At 40.0% G+C, this 15,550-nt stretch overlaps 1 protein-coding gene across 1 annotated transcript in view; it reads right to left on the bottom strand.

Moving 5' to 3' along the window:
* RUSC2 (RUN and SH3 domain containing 2) overlaps nt 1–13,751 on the bottom strand; it is a 51,478-nt gene extending 37,727 nt beyond the window's left edge. The window contains exon 1 of the mRNA XM_010995608.3: nt 13,461–13,751. The gene's annotated coding sequence lies outside the window, so the exon portion shown is untranslated. The remainder of the gene's footprint in view (nt 1–13,460) is intronic.
* Nucleotides 13,752–15,550: the final 1,799 nt, after the last annotated feature.

Raw genomic sequence — 15,550 nt, 5'->3', positions numbered from 1 at the left:
GTTTTATAAGAGTTAAGAATAAAAGAATCATATAAAGCACATAGGACTATAAAGCAAAGAAGTGTATTACAGCTGCTTACATACATTTTTTTCTTACCTCCTTGACTGCATGTTAAGGCTGAATAAGAGACTGTCTTATTCATCTTTGTAGTCATTTAACCTAGCCTAGAGCCTGGCACGTGGCTTAAAGTGCTCACTGAATTGAACTAAGGAAGAACAGGGTCTTCACCAAACTAAACTGGAAAAATTTCTTTTCTTCATTACAGCTATGGACATATTTATACACACACAGTTCTAGGCCTCCCTGTTGGGGTGTGGGGTGCTAAGAGGATAAAGGCAGGGCAGCGGCTGGCTTCTGGATGTGCAGGGCAAGTATCCCCAGGCACAGCTCTCTCCCTTTACTCAACACTGCACTCCCTTTACTGCTAGTGGGAGCTGCAGCGTGAGAACCAGAATAGCATGTTCCAGCCAGAATGACAGAAGTTCTCTCTCCCTCTTTCTTCACATCTCCCTGCTGAACTTCACCAGTCTTCAACTCTGTCCTGTTAGCTGCTTCCAATGGGGCTGCTGAGCAGCCAGGAAAGAATGCAGGATGTGTCTCAAAAAGTCCAGAACTAGCTGAGGAACAGTTTGTTTTTTTCCCTAAAAAAGGGCAGTCTATAAAGTTACATAAGACTCAGCTCTCCTCGCTGGGAGCCTTTCCAATTTCAGCTGGAGAGATTCCTCAAGCTGTTTAGAATTTCAGGAAAAGGGTTTGGAATTTCCTGATTGGCTCACCTATAATGGAGCCACCTCTGGGTAGCAAAAGGGAGGTTCCAGCAGAGAAAGCAGTAACTCTGTGCTCCCGCTGCCCCTCAGTTGTGGCACCACTGAGTTCCCCTGGGAACAGGAAATAGATTGATCCATTTACAGTTAAAATCTCAGAACAAAGACACAAGCCCCATTGCCAAAACCAGAGCCCCAGTGTCATCATGCCTTTGGGGCCACACCCAAAGGAGGCAGGACCCAGGGAATATAACAGCCCAACCTATAAGCACAACAAGGCTCTGGGTTTCCTTCTCTGCTTTGGACAGATGTATAGAGGAATCCGTTTGTGGTCCTGAGAACCTCAGGTGCCCATCTTGCCCAAGGAGTAGATGAATCAGTCAATAGACATTAACTGAGCACCTATGAGATGCAAGGCACTGACGGTACTATGTGAACAAAGCAGATCTGGGGCTGGCCTTCGTGGAGCTTACAGTTCACCTAGGGAGACTAAACAATTAATTAAATAACTATGACCATGCAAACTATAAAGTAGGCCTTTGAAAAGTGTTCTATTCAAAGGAAAGACAGCTAATCCATAAAAGCCATCTCTGTCCAGGGAGGCCAGTTAGCATATTTACTAAATTAGGGACCAGTTTATACTGAATTGGCATCCAAAATTATCTGTGTTTGAACTGAAAACTCTGGCCCTTAAAGGAGTCACTAGAATCTATCAATAACTTTCTCCCACTTGAGCCCCATTTTTTTCCCATTCATTTTGTAGGTATTCAGTCCCTATTTACATCACACACTTTTACTTAAGGCATAGGAACTCACTTCACCTAACAAATTACTGTCCATTAAAATGAAGAAATTGAACCCTGAGTTGCTCTTCCCAGCTTCAGGCCATGTACTTTTGTTTCTTTCTGGTCAACATAGAGAGCTAAGAAAAGGCTGGTATATAATTCTGCTCTTAAGGACTAAATCTGTAGCACTGGGCAAGTTACTTGATTCCCCTCAGCTTGAGTTTCTTCACCTGTACAATGGGGATAATAATACCTCCTCTTACAGGGTGGTGGTGAAAGTTAAAAGATATGGAAAACACCTAGAACAGTGACTGATATTTAGTGAGGGATCAGCAAATGGTAACTATAATTAATGTGAATCAGAAATCTCTTCTTTCCTTGAACCTAAATCCCTCCAACTGCTTTTTTGAGACTGCACTACTGTTCAGTTTACCAATTCACAGCAGGGAATCTTGTCACTGTCATACTCGGTGCTTTTCTTTTCAACAGGCATCCCACCTCAAATTCTTTAACTTCCTGGCTCTTGCTCTCTGTCTCCCTGATAGTCGTAAAGTGGATCTGTCCAAGGAAACGTCCCAAGGGAATACACAGAAAGAAGGTTAGAGTGAATTTGCACGTTATCTGTAAATCAAGAATTTCCCAAGCAGCAAATACAGTGAATTTAGGTACACGACTACCTGAATTGCTCACCTGTCAGCAGAACATAGTGAAAGTGAGTCCTCTACATAAACTCATGGGCTGACAAGATTCTCCTTAAAATTATTTCCAGACATGTATACCAGGAGAAACTACCCAAGTCCCATAGCTTCTGTTTTGGAAAACGCTCTCTAGTTTACCCTCTCTTCTAATTCCTACCATCACTGCTCTAATTCTAGGCCCTCTTTCAACACCTCTTTCAATGATTATTAGTTTAAACTTCAAGCAAAAATTCCTATCGGCCAAGAATTGAGACTATTGCTAGGAATACAGTGGTAAACAAAATAAATATCCCTGCCCTCATGGAGTTTACAATCTAGTGGAGTAGGCAGAAAAACACACAAAATAAAAATATAATTACAAAGTGTGATAAATGTCAAGAAAGTAAAAGTACAGAGTATTAGGAGGACCCGATTAAGACTAATGAAGAACTTGATTAAGAGGTCAGGGAAGGCCTCTCTGGTCTGATGTTTAAGTTGAGCCTTGAAAGGTAAATTGAAAGGAAGTTAAACAGGTGAAAAGTAGGAAACACTCCAGGCAGAGAGAATGAAATGTGTAAAAGGCCATGAGGCAAGAAAAGTGGCTAGTGTCTTAGAAAAACTGAAAGAAAGTGTGGTTGAAAGCTTCCATTATATTTGACAACCAGGAGTTCACTGGTGATCTTGACATAAATAATTTTAGGGGAGTGATAGAAAATGAAATTAGACAGAAGAGGGTACAAATGTGAATGAAAAGTTGAGTAGACAGCTTGGATGGTCAATGAAGATTGCCTGTGAGAAGAGAGAAATGAGACCATCAATACCGGAGGGTGATGTGGTGTCAGGGGATTTATTTTAAAATTGATACTGATTTTATCAAATTAATATATGCACATGGTTACAAAGCTAAATTGTACTATAAAGTTTATGATGAACAATAGCAATCCCCAGCTCTACCCCTTTCCACCTCCAGAGATCACTACTTTCAGACCTTTTAGGTGTTTCATCTGGCACTTAGGTCCATGTTTATAAATCATATGCATATTTAATTATTTCTTGATTTTAAACATTCCCCTTTACTTCCTAGTATGGAAGATAAAAATTCAGCATTTTTACACCCATCTTCCTCACAATTTCTGATTTAACTAATATCCAGTGTTTGCTATGATTTGGTAGTCTATGAATCCTTATTATTACTACATAATTTATAATACTTTGATACTTGACTCTCTTGTTAATTTTCTACATATTTGTTCCTAATTCTTCTCAAATTCTCTAGAAGTGTAAAAATCCCTTTCAATATAATTTTCCAAATGGTCAAAGACACTTTTTTTTTTCTGGAACATAATCCTTCAGGAACTTTCTGTTCTCCAGCTACACTCTGAACTGACTCTCCTTGCTGGCTTACAACACCACTATCATGCTGGACTTCTCTTTATCATTCTAGGAATTTCCTTTGCCTTTTCTGTTAGGTGCCCTGTGTTCTAGATCCCATGATTTCTTCTTTCTTGTTTATACTCTCATTTTGCTGAAGCATATCCTGTAGAAGCTTCCTAAGAAAGGATACATAGTAAGAATATTTTTGAAATGAATGTCTGGAAGTATATATTCTAAACTCTTACTTACAATTGATAATTTGGCTGTGCATAAAAATGCTAGGCTAGAAATCAGTTCCTCTCAGAAATTTAAAAGCATTGCCCATTGCTTACTAATTAGATTCCATTATTGTTAAGTCCAATGGCCTTCTGGTTTTTGATATTTTATATAAACTTTTTTTTTAAAGAATAGTTTCAAATTTTCACTAAATTCTTCGTGTTCTAAGTTTTCATGATGAGGTATCCTGGGGTAGGCTATTTCCATCTGTTGTGCTGGGCACTCAGTGGGCCCTTTCAACTTGAAGACTCACGTTCTTCAGTTCTGGGAAATGCACTGGTACTCTTTCTTTTCTTTTTTTTTATAACTACTTCTCCTCTGATGTTGCAGTTTTAGAAAAGAGATGAATTAAATGATGAAGCAACATCCCTGAGAAGTATTAGTGACTCAAGAATTTCTATATAGTTTGAACTTAGGATCAGGAAACAGACTAAAAGGGGTGCATGGAAGTGGGGTGGCATCAGGGAATTGTCTTGGAAGTTCAATTTGTATAGCAATCAGTGTTTTTACTCAGAATATAGGTTTATTTGGGGGTACCTGACAAAGTATATTATTTAGGTATAATACTCTCTGCTGCATGGATATAAAGAAAAAAAAATCTCTAAAAACTGCTAAACAAGGAGTATGCAATCTAGTGCACCAGGGAGACATCAGCTTTTGTTAGAAGGTGGGATACTTCCCCCATTGCAAATAGTGAAGAGAGGATGGCTACAGATATATTTGCAAATTGGTGGCAGGAAGTAGAAAGTTCATGTTTGATGGCTTCTTTGAGGTTTATGAGTCAAGGTCATCAACAGAGTATATGGAGGGAAAAAGGGAGGATCAGAGATTAAGGAGAGTAGTGAAGGTATAAAATATTTGTTATAAATAATGGAGGAATAATCTAATTGTTAGAGAAATACAGTAAGACTGCTGGCCAACGTAAGTTTGGTGATGATGAATTTAAAGTGATACTAAATCTACTGGACTGTACAATTTTCTCTAGCTGCTTAAGTACAGAAAAAGAAAAGGTAAGAGTTTATGTTCATTACTAGGTAAATATACAAAGAATGATTGTAATATCAATGAAGTTAACGGACTACCAGTGACGGTAATTCAACAAGTGAATAGAATGCACTAAGCCATAAACCATAAAGCCTAAATAGCAATACAAACATATTTTGGTACAACCTTCATATTGAGCTTGGGAGGAAAAAAATATATATCTAGTCTTCAAAATGGTCAAATCCTCTAACTCCACCCCTAAAATTCCATCCTAAGGAAATTATCAGAGATGTGGACAAAGACTTTTTTCATAATGTTGCATAATGTTGTTAATCTGAACATTTTTTAGAAGAAAAACTATTTTTAAAAACCCCAAATGCCTAACATTCAGGTTAAGTAAATTATGGCACATTCAAACAATGGCTATGAAAATTTTGGCTTCCAAAAACGGTTCAATGATACGTTTTCATTTTATACGTGTCTTTATTTTTCTAGATTCTCGACAGTGAGAACATATTTCACCTGTAATTAAGAGAAAAAGACAAAACATTTTATCAGAAAATATTTTTAAACAGAAATACACAAGATTTTTTTGTTTGTTTCAAAGGGAAAAAAATCACAGAATCCTTCATTTCATCTTTCTCCATAAAAAGGCAGTTAAGTTTAAACACTTTCTAGGTTAAAGTCTGGGCAGCTAATAATATTTCCTTAGGACTGTTCTCCATAATCCCTTAATCTTGAATGAGTGATAGATTTATAAACCTAATCTCTAAAGGAAGAAAATCCAGTGTAGAAATGATATTCCCCGAATCACACTCCTAGTGACACTATTTGCCCTTCCATTCTTGGGTCTCATGCACTAGAGTTTTTTTTTTTTTTAAGTCTTTATGTTGATTAAATCTGAGAACCACTGATTAAGAGGCTGAGATTAGAGTTTAGGTCTAAGAGTAATTCTCCTTCAGTAAAATCAGCCTCTCCCGGGAATTTATTAGACTGGTATACACTTGGGCCCAATTCCAGACTTAACGGAATCAGAATCTCAGGGGTGAGTCAGGTGATTTTTATGCATCCTCAAGTTTAAGAAGCACATGTCTAGAGTAAATTAAGCAAAGAGGCTAACAGTACTCAACAGGAAGGAAGTGCACAGCCCCACCCCCCACCATATTCAATGTCTATTTTTTAAAGCATATACATTATTATAAAATATTCCAAAACCAAACTTGATTGGTTACTGGTAGGTGGTCAATTGAAGATGACAGGATCTCAAACCAAACCATTTCTTTCAAACTCTTTTCACTTTGGAGTCATGACTCAGCAAGCAAAACATCTGTATCATCTTTGGTGACTGGCTTACAGCGTGCTTTACATAGCTCCCTTGCAGATAGGGGGAGGTGAAGGGGATGGAGAGGAAAGGAGGGAGAGAGAGATGAACAGGTTAGACTCTATTTCTTCCAATCCCTCGCCTTCAACAGCTCAGTTTTTATCTTTTTGTGTTCACTTTCCTGTGGAATATACTTGAAAAAAAGCTCACCTCTAAAAAATATTTTGAAATTCTGTTTTCTACTACATATTCTCCCAATCCAATAAAGAGCCATAGCTGTCTTTTTTTGTTTTTCCCCATGAGATCAATGCTCCGTGTTAACCATCTATCACCACCACCTGGCTGTCAGAAAGAACTCACAAATGGATAACCAGGCAGGTGGTCCTGCTTACAGGTATCCCTTCTCCAACTACTATCATAAGGGATGAATAAACTAATAATGCTGCAGGTCGCTGTGTTGGATGTTAGGCAAAGCATATTACATAAATCAGCTTATAAACTGAAATAGACACTACGCTATCTAAGAAGCTAACTATAGCTATAAGTATAAAATAAAAATAACAATATTTTTAAAAAGTAGAATAGCTCTTGAACCAATTAAGAGAAATCCTTCAAAGTAGTCACCTTAGGAGACAACTCATTCCAATTTTGTATGCTCCTACTCAAAACATTTCCAGAACATCTTTGGAACTCCAAACCTACCAAAACTGTGAGACGTAATCAATTCTTGTTTTAAGTCACTAAGTTTTGGGGTATTTGTTATACAGTAATACTTATATATGATTTGGGGGATATTTAAAAGGAAATGATTAGTCTTACAGAAAAACTCTAGTTATCTAGAACCTTCAGAGAATAGGTTGGTCTGAATAACAAACTTTGGCTGTATCCTTAAATAAACAGAATACAACATCCTTCAAATAACAAGAAAACAACATTTTGGAAGAGAAGCAACTCCTGGATGAATGAGATCAGCAGTAGCTCCCCAACTCTCCCATCTTGAGTTTTTGCTTTTATCCTTGGGGTCATACTGACTTTAAGAATATTCTGATCCCCCTTTTTTTCCTTTACCTGAACATAAGTAAATATAAGGCTGTATTTTCTTTCTTAAAATAATTATACAAGAAAAGAAAGGAAGTACAAAAGTATAAAAACAGATTAAAAAGTTAAATATAGATTTTAGGATCCTAAGATAAACTTAAGTATAAACTTTGGATCCTAAAATAACTAAATCTAGCCAGAAGTTGGCTGGCCTGCTTTCTTTTTTTCTCCACCCAGTTACCAATTCATTGTCCTTGACCACAAGACCTCACACAAGAAGCCAAAAACACAGCAGACATTTTGGAGCTTACTGTCTCATCTTCCTGTAGAAGATAAAAGACTATCTTATTAAACCAAGAATTCCAGAGAAGAGAAATTTTCTTTAGGTATCAAAATTTATTTTTTAAAAACTTCAGGTATTTTGGTAAAAACTCTTTCAAAATGTACACTTTTACTTACACATTTTTGTTTTATATATAGTATATAGGCCATTAAGTTAAACTTTTTCTTGATGACTCACTGTTAACAGTAATATACTAGGCTAAAACACAGTTTTGTTCTCAGTGTCTATTAAGGACTTACATACCAAATCACCAAACCCCTAAGAATGTGTGTTAACAGTAAATCTGATTCACTTTTGCCATTTTTACTCAATATAGTACTGGAAGTCGTAGCCAGAGCAATTAGGCAAGAAAAAGACAGAAAAGGCATCCGCATCTCTATTGGCAGATTACATGGTCTTACAAGTTGAAAACCCTGAAGATCCCTCCCCTCAACTGTTAGAATTAATAAATCAATCCAGCAAAGTTGTAGGACACAAAATCAACATATAAAAATGAGTTGTGTTTCTAGACAATAATAAACAATCTGAAAAGGAAATTAAGAAAATAATTCCATTTACAACACCACCAAGAAGAATAAAATACTGAGGAATAAACTTAAACAAGAAGTAAAAGTCTTGTACACTGAAAACAATACAATGTTACTGGAAGAAATTAAAGAAGACACAAATAAAGGGAAAGATATCCTGTATTCATGGGATGAAAGATTTAATATTGTTAAGATGTCAATACCTGCAATATGTGACAACCTGGATGGACATTATGTTAAGTGAAATAAGCAAATCACACAATGACAAATATTGCCTGATTCCACTTATATGAGGAATCTAAAATGGTTAAATTCATGAATCAAATAGTGGAATAATGGTTGACTGAGGGAGGGGGAAATGAGTTGTTATTCAATGGGTATAAAGCTTCAGCCAAGAAAGATGAATAAGCTCTAAAGATCTGCTGTAAATATATGTGTGTGTGTGTATGTGTGTGTGTATAAAACAACAATTTAAGAGGGTAGATTACATGTTAAGTATTCTTTCTACAATAAAAAGATGTCAATTACCCAAAGCAATCTACAGATTCAGTGAAATCCCTTTAAAAATCCTAATGACATTTTTTGCAGAAATAGAAAAATCCACCCTAAAATTCATGGAATCTCAAGGGATACTGAATAGCCAAAAAAATTTTGAAAAAGCAGAACAAGGTTGAAGGACTCACACTTCAACCTTGCTATATACACACACACACACACACACACACACACACACACACACATATATACAGCTTGCAGTAATCAGAAGAATGTGGTACTAGAATAAAGACAGACATATAGACCAGAATAGAAATAGAAACCTAGAAATAAATCCTGGCATATCTGGTCAAATGATATTCGACAAGATGCCAACACTACTCAGTGGGGAAAGGAGGGTCTTCAACAAATGGTGTTAGGAAAACTGGATATCCACATGTAAATGAATTAGGCTGGGCCCCTACATTATATATCATACAAAAATTAACTCAAAATAAATCACGACCTAACCATAAGAGAGAAAACTACAAAAAAAAAAAAAAAAAAAAAACTTAGAAGAGTACATAGGGGAAAAGCTTTGACAATGAATTTGGCAATAATTTCTTGGATATGACACTAAAAGCACAGGCAACAAAAGAAAAAACAGGTAAACTGGACCTCATCAAAATTAAAAATCTTTTGTGCATCAAAGGATACTATTAACAGAGTGAAAAGGCAACCCATGGAATGGGAGAATATATTTTCAAATCATAATGTCTGATAAGGGATTTTTATCCTGAATATATAAAGAACTTTCAAAATTCAATAATAGACAGATAACCCCCCCAAAAATGGGCAAAGGATTTCAACAGACATTTCTCCAAAGAAGATATAAAAATGGCCAATAAGCACATGAAAAGATACTCAACATCACTAGTCGTTAGAGAAATGCAAATCAAAACCACAATTAGATACCATTTTACACTCATTAGGATGACTATTTTTAAAAAATAAAACAGAAAATAAGTGCTGGCAAAGATGTGGGAAAACTGGAAAGCTTTACATTGCTGGTGGGAATGTAAAAGGTCCAGTTACTGTGGAAAACAGTATGGCAATTTCTCAAAGAATTAAACAGAATTACCATATGATCTAGCAATTCAGTTTCTGGGTATATATCCAAAGGAAATGAAAACAGGGACTTATATTTGTACTTCCAAGTTCACAGAAGCATTATTCACAACAGCCAAAAGATGGAAGCAACCCAAGTGTCCACTGATGGATGAATGGATAAACCGAATGTGGTATATACATACAATTAAAATTATTCAGCCTTAAAAAGGAAGGAAATTCCAAGATAAACAAGAAGGTCCTACTGTATAGCACAGGGAACAATATTCAGTAGCTTATAATAACCTATAATATAAAAGAATATGAAAAAAGTATATATACATGTATAACTGAATCACTATGCTGTACACCAGAAATTAATACAACACTGTAAATCAACTATACTTCAATTAAAAAATAAAGGAAATTTGGATACAAGCTACCACATGGATGAACCTTGAAGACATTATGGTAAGTGAAATAAACCAGTCACAAAGAGACAAATATTGTATGATATGACTTCTATGAAATACCTAGAGTAGTCAAATTCATGGAGGAAAAAAGTAGAATGGTGGTTGCCAGGGCTTGGGGAAGAGGAAATGAGGAGTTATTGTTTAATGAGTATGCAGTTTCAGTTTGAGAGATGAAAAAGTTCTAGAGACAAATGGTGGTGATAGCTGGACAACAATGTGAATGTACTTAATGACACTGAACCGTATACTTAAAAATGATTAAAATGGTAAATTTTATGTTATATATGTTTTATCACAGCTTAAAAATAGCTCAGCAGTAGTGTGCATGCTTAGCCTGCACAAGGTTCTGGGTTCAATCCCCAGTACCCTCATTAAAAAAAAAAAGTAAACGTGATACAAGAGAGGTTCTGCTGTAAGTTATAATTTTTCATTAGAATGCATCCACATTCTACCTTCACCACCTAAAGTCACTGTCAGAGCAATGTTTTTACCTGACCACTCAAAATAATACGTTCATTTTGCACGACAGACTCATTTGACAGGAACTACAATATCACATGCCAATGTTTGAGTGGGTGTTTTCTGGGTAACCTCAACACTGATCAACCGGACTATTCTATAGAGACTGCCCTTACCCTGACAAGCAGTGAATGAGCCATCTCAGTCAAGTGACTTTTAATAGGGTGCTCAGTCATTGTGTATGAGTAATAGAAGAAAAGGGTGAGTTATTGTCCTAAATTTGCAGAGAGAAGAATAGAACACATAGCCTTCCTATGAACTAGGGTTGCCAGATTTAGCAAATAAAAATACAGGACACCCTGTTGTTTATCTAAAATTCAAATTAACTTGGTATCCTGTACCTGTATTTTATCTAGCAACATTCTGAAGTGTTGGAAGTGAAGAGAAAAATCAAACAGTCCAGAGTGTTTTAGGGTTACAGAAGTCTTAACAGGGAGCCTAGACAGAGAAAAGTAGAGAAGCCCATTAATGCATTAGCTAACCAAAAAAAAAAAGAAAGAAAGAAAGAAAGAAGAGAAAGAAAGAGAGAAAGAGAAAGAAAGAAAGAAAGAAAGAAAGAAAGAAAGAAAGAAAGAAAGAAAGAAAGAAAGAAAGAAAGAAAGAAAGAAAGAAAGAAAGAAAGAAAGAAAGAGGAAGGAAGGAAGGAAGGAAGGAAGGAAGGAAGGAAGGAAGGAAGGAAGGAAGGAAAAAGTATTGGTCTCCAGACACCATACCCATGCTTAATCCAGCTCAGGAGACCATCCCTGCTTTGGGTTTCTGTGATCCAAGACTTACTTTATAAAGTTATAAAGATAAGTCAGAGAATGGGAGAAAGAAAAAGTAAAGAGGGATAAATCAAAGCTAGAAATAGACGAGAACATACCCAGTCTCGGTTTAGGCAGGCTTGGCCTCAAAAAGGGATCTTAAACACTTAACATAAAAATCAGAGGAAATCAGATTTTGACCTGGCTCAAAGCAGAATAGAAACAATAGTGGTTGATACCCTACAGCCATACAGTAGGAGGGGCACAGGTAGCAGAATAAGGGGGGATAATGGTGGGATCTCTCTTCCCCTAACTATACCACTGCTTAATTTCCAAGGAGCCTCCTAAGGCTCTCCAGTCAGTATTTTTACCTACTAACACTGTGAGCCCCAGTTACAATAATGCCACTAGTCGTCAGGCAATTACCTCTTAGTTTATAAACTCCATAGATTTTCAGCCACTGTTTTATAATTCAGCAATACATCTACTTCCCCACAGAACCTGGGCTAAAACTGAGGTCTCTGAACCCCGTCTTAGCTTCAGGAAACTGAATCTAAACAGTTCACCCTCCTATGAAACAACGATAACAGGTTTCAGGCTCTCTGTTCTTTGAGAATTCCATGTTTAAAAGGCCTGTGTTCTTGTTTATTACTGACACTACTCACATAGTGGTAATCCCTGCCTGATTCTGGCCTGACCATACTACAGGAGTATTTAGGAATCTATGATATTTCTCTAACTGGGCCAGCCTAGAACGTCTACTCCTCCAATGGGGTGAGGGGTGTGGAGGGTGCGGCCAGGGGAAGGTATCAGGAGCTAAAGGGTAAAATAACTGAGAGTCTTCATTCCTCCAATCTGTCCTGAAGCCCCAGGTGACCAGCTACACTGAGTCTAGTTTAGAGGCTATAGCCAGCCTCCAGAATTCTTCCCTAGGGGGAGCAGTTAGTCTCTAGGGCCAGAGGAGCGGGGACGGGGTGCACCTGGGCAAAGCTCTTTCAAGATTATCTGGGCAGCCTCTGAGGCACTAACCAATAAAAATTTCTGCAGCCCTGGTCCTGACTTCTTACTGTAAAGAGAACAAAAAGGGGAAACAGCTCAGGCATAGAAGCTTCTATGTAAATAAAAGTAGATGCATGAATTGAAAAACTGAATATACTCAGTTCTGTGCTCCCAATATGAGCACAAGTAATCCCCCCAGATGCCCTTCCTTTTGTCCTCCCTTCATGTAACTAGTGACATTTTCCCCATTAAAGCACTCTGCCTCACAGCCTCTGCATTGGGCTCATTCATTCACCCACCCATCAAATAATCTGAGTGCTACCATGTGCCAGGCACCGTGCTGGGCGCTGAACATACAAATGAATACTGTATGGTCCATGCCTCCAGGGCAGTCCCTGGTGTCCTCACGGCCAGCCTGGCAATCCCAAGCCAGCCCTGGGTAACGGGATCACCGTGCTCTTCACAGCAGGTAAGCGCGGTGGCAGGGGACTGGGAAAGTGGTAGGTAAAACGTTTCCCCAAAGTAAAACTGGGTATGAGAGAGGTATCCCAGCCAGGCTGAGGCAGATACCAACTTAGGATCTAGGGGCCAAAGGGGCGGAGGGCGCAAAGGACGCGGCTGTACGAAAGACACTAACCCCCGCCCGCACCCCGCAGTCGCTCGGCTGGGTGCTGGGCGGCCGCGTCCAGAGATGTGGGAACGATGATTACTGAGCGCGAGTCAGCTGAGGGGGGTGTCTCCGAAGGGACAGTTTGAGGAGACCGTTGGGGTGGACCTGGGGTGACACCCAAAAGGATGATTGGTCCTGGGTGTTTGAGGGTTCAGTAGGCGGCGGAGTGAAGGCTTAGGACAAGGCATGACGATGAGGCTGCTCCAGAGGGTCGGAGAGAACAGAAGGGTGGGCTGAGGGGACGAGGGGAAGGGCTGAGGAGAAGGGTGGGGGCGCTAAGGGCTGGATAGATGGGCAGACTGAGGGCCTTTCTCCTAAAGGATCATTTGGAACGTGAGGGCAGTGGGTCTCCGGGACCCCGCCAGCCCTCGAAGAGGCGTCTTACCTTGTTTCTCGCCTCAGCGTGGTCGGCGGCGTAGTCTCGCGCCCTCCAGGGGTCGCGTTGCAGCGGATAAGCAGGCGTCTCCCTTCTCTCCAGACAACTTGGTAACGCCCGGCCCCCCTGCAGCTTTTAGCGCCGATGGTTCAATCTGGGAGTGCCCTCCGGCAGCCCCTCAGCACCGCCCGCGGTTGGGTCGGCTGGACCAGCGGGTGCTCGCCCACCTCCCCGGCTCCTGCTGCGGTGGGCGCAGCGAGTCACGCGCAGTGCTTTCCCGCGAGGGAAACGGCGACGCTTCGGCCGTGGCCCCGCCTTCTGCGGCCGGCGCCCCGCCCCTTCGGGGTGGTACGAGGCGAAGCTGAGGTCGTGTGTGCTGGAACCAAGACAACCCGCGGGCGCAAGCTTCCTGGCCCGGTGGAAGGAAGGTGCTTTTGCGAACCCACCTTCGCCTAAAGTAGCGAGTCTCTGCCTAGCACCCCAGTAGAACCTCTGGAGAAAAACAGACAAACAAAACTAAAGCCTGACTAATGGAACCAGAATCCCTGGGGTGGGGTGGAGAAGCGGTTGGGTGGTGCCCAGGATTTGGTATCTTTAAAAGCACTCCAGGCATAGCCAGGGTTATAAAGCCTGGTAAAACCTAGAACGGACGAAGACGCTCTCTTTTGGCCAACAATTTAGTCAGGCTTTTCTGAGTCTGCTCCTCAACCAGGCTCAGCCTTGGGCTTCCCTCTCTGTCCTTTTAGAATCCAGTTTGAGCAAGGCTCCTTCTAAATCAGTTTATTGAAAATTCTCGACACTTAGATCTGACCACCCTTGGTATTTTATCACCTTGGCTTGCCTTCAGCAAGAATTCTCTTGAGTCAGTCTACCAAGAATCCCCCTTACCCCTGATGTTTCTTCTTAGTAATTGCTATAATGATGTCTCTCCAAAATTCTTAGGCTGAAATCCTAACCCCCCAAAGATGATGGTATTAGTAGGTGGGGCCTTTGGGAGGTGATTAGGTCCTGAGGGTGGAGCTCACATGATTAAGATCAGCAGTTTTATAGGAAAGACCTCACAGCTCCCAAGCCCAATCCTACAGGTGAGAAAGTCTGTGACAAGAGAGAACTTAGTGAACATTCTGGCACCTTCGTCTCAGACAGCCTCCAGACTGTGGTGTTTCATTACAGCAGCTGAAAACAGACCAAGGCTGTAATTTTCCACCAACTGACCCCTACCTGTGGCTCCTTGGCTATGAATTGCCACTTGTCTTTGTTGGGGTCTGAGTTGAGCTCAATCTCTCCCCCACTGCAAGACCCCATTGCAGTGGTCCCTATATTTACTGCCATGGTCCCTCCCTTAAATAAAGTCTGTCTTACCATCTTTAACAAGTGTCATGAATAATTTTTTTTGTAACAGAACTCATGTGCTTCCTGCTCCTAGGCAGGGTGTATGTGGGACACTGAGGATTCTGTTGTCTTTCTATCCAAAAAAGACTGGGGCAGGGGAGCAGGTGGTCATTCAACAGATAGTTATTAGAACCCCCACTGGGTTCCATTCTTTGTGAAAGAGTTAGAGGCTGAGACCCTGTGCTCTAGGCTCACAGGGTTGTTGGGTCACAGTCAAGGAAGCAGATACATGTCATACTGTATAACACATCCTGAGGCTTCACAGAGGTTGTTGTGAGCTGAGCTTTGAAAAACGAGTGGGAGATAAAGGGTGTGGGGGAATCAGCATGTGCAAAACAACAGAGAGACAAAATAACTGATCTGATTGAGACATGGTATGCAATGGAGAGAGGACAGCAGAGATGTCCGGGGTGTGATGATGAAGGGCCTTCCATGACATACTAAGGAGTTGGGACTCATCTGGTGAGCAGTGGAGAGATGCTTTATGTGGAGACAGGTATGGTATATCAAATATGAATTTTAGAAATAGAATTCTGGGAGCAAAGTGGATAGGGCTAGGACTGGCCAGGGAGACAAATGAAACACTGCATGTTTGTGCAGTTAAATGGTCCAGGGTGGGGACCTAACCTAAATTAGGCCAACTGGAATCCTTTCCCTGAGAATTTGGAATTGGGGGAGAGAGAACTATACCCTTACTCATTTCCGTT

This window comes from Camelus dromedarius, chromosome 10, assembly GCF_036321535.1.
Source record: "Camelus dromedarius isolate mCamDro1 chromosome 10, mCamDro1.pat, whole genome shotgun sequence".
NCBI classification, from domain to species: domain Eukaryota; kingdom Metazoa; phylum Chordata; class Mammalia; order Artiodactyla; family Camelidae; genus Camelus; species Camelus dromedarius.
Note: the sequence above shows the minus strand (reverse complement) of the source record. Positions and strands in the feature narration are given on the sequence as shown.